Source organism: Propithecus coquereli, unplaced genomic scaffold (assembly GCF_000956105.1).
Source record: "Propithecus coquereli isolate 6110/MARCELLA unplaced genomic scaffold, Pcoq_1.0 Scaffold18, whole genome shotgun sequence".
In the NCBI taxonomy this organism is placed as follows: Eukaryota; Metazoa; Chordata; class Mammalia; order Primates; family Indriidae; genus Propithecus; species Propithecus coquereli.
The window spans coordinates 5,826,604-5,828,652 of NW_012142745.1; positions in this window are offsets into that span (position 1 = coordinate 5,826,604).

A 2,049-nucleotide genomic window follows, 5' to 3' on the forward strand; every position below is an offset into this window, starting at 1 on the left:
AAATTTATTCTGGTTTACTTCAAGGAAAGAAGTATTTATAAATTTGATCACTTTGAAGTAAGATAAGGCCTATGGACATTGACTTAAGCATATCAAAAGGTAAAAGTTGAAGTATATAAAAAAAATTTAAGAACTTTCTCCCCTAATCCAGAGATTATAAAGAGGTTCCAAAAGTCAGCCAGGATCAGAATCTAGGTGTTGACTGATGATGAAAGTATAAAGATGAATAACTTGGAAGGATCAAGTGAAAATAGAATATACAGTCTGGGAACCTTGATATTATAATTTTTCTAAGTTCTGTATATATTGTAAGTTTGAAACTTTACTATTTAATAATCAAAGAGGTACTCAGAAGTGGAACCAGACACTTCAAAATTTAATGTGCCCAGTAAAATGTGACCAATATACTATTGGGAAGCAGCCCGTCTGTATCACAGAATAGTGTCACTCATTTTGGCAGTATTTCTGGAATGAGCACTGCTAGAGTCAGGAACCCAGGGATCTGTGGCCCTGCAGCCACTTTTACATCTTCTCTCATATCCACTTTGTCCTGCTTCCACCTCTCGTAAATACAGTAGGGAGCTATTTGGCTGTGCTAGGAGTGTCTCTCTCCCGTTCAAGATTAAATTACTTAGGGAAAGTGTATATTTATCTCTGCACCTTCTAGTACTTGGTACTGGTAGGCACTTGTGATGGTCAATTTTAGGTGTCAACTTGACTGGATTAGGGGATACCCAGATAGCTGGCAAAGCATTATTTCTAAGTATGTCTGTGAGGATGTTTCTGGAAAAGATTGTCATTTGAATCAGTGAAGAGAGGAAGATTTGCCCTCACCCAATGTGGGTGGGCAGCATCTAATCAGTTGAGGGCCCAGATAGAACAAAAAGGCAGAGGAACTTTTCTGAACTGGGACACCCATCTTCTCCTACCCTTGGACATCAAACCCCCAGGTTTTCTGGCCTTCGGACCCCGGGACTCGCACCAGTGGCCCCCAGGTTCTCAGGCCTTCGCCTTGGACTAAGGGTGGCATCATGGCTTCCCTGGTTCTTAGGCCTTCAGACTTGGACTGAGCTATGCCACTGGCTCCCTTGTTTCTCCAGCTTGCAGACTCCACATCATTGGACTTTCTCAGCCTCCATAATTGCATTAGCCAATTCCCATAATAAATCCTCTCTTATGTATCTATATGTATATCCTACTGGTTCTGTTTCTCTGGAGAACCCTGACCTACAGAGAACTTGAATGAATGAATGAATGGAGTGAGTATGTAATTCTCCTTTTACTGCCAACACTATTACTATTTTAAGGTATTGAAAATAATATAACTACACGGGAGCAGAATACTGGAAAACCCAGTCTGACTGGCTCTAAAGAGCATTACTAACTATTGGCATGTTTGTTAGAATAGATGTGGGTTGAGGCAGCCCTTCAAAACAGTTTTTTGGCATTTACTCCTAAATAAAGAAAATAGTTCTCCCCTTTCTCCCTTCTCTCTTGGTTAGCCGAGTGTACATAATTAAATAGTTGCCAACAGCAAAGCTCAGCCCACTTTACAAATAAGAATTACAAATGGCAAACTGATGGAGTGTTGAATGTGAGGTTTTAATGTATAGTTAAAGAGTGACAAGTAGAACTCATGGGCTAAAAAAAATGCTTTTAAGTTTTGATAAATGTTTTAAACCATTCTGATTTAGGTAAGACTACACAAATCTTTAAGAAATTAATGGAAAAAATCAGGCAAATGTTGTTATTTTAGAATTGTGATATTTTAGTGCAACTTGGAAAGTTATTCCAAAACCAAAAATGGTCATTTCAGAAAACACTATAGACTATCACCAAAAAATGAAATATTCACTGTTCTCTCAGATTTTCAAAGTACATTAGTACCCAGCAACTTCATTCTGTGCTTGCTACAAAATCCCTATCCTTGCTGAGAATACTTTGCCACTGCTTGAGAGAACTGCAGTTAAGTTTAGAACCAGGATCACTGCAAGAGTTACTCCTTTGAAGGGATCTAAAAACCAAAGTGTTAAAGCAGGGAATAGTGTT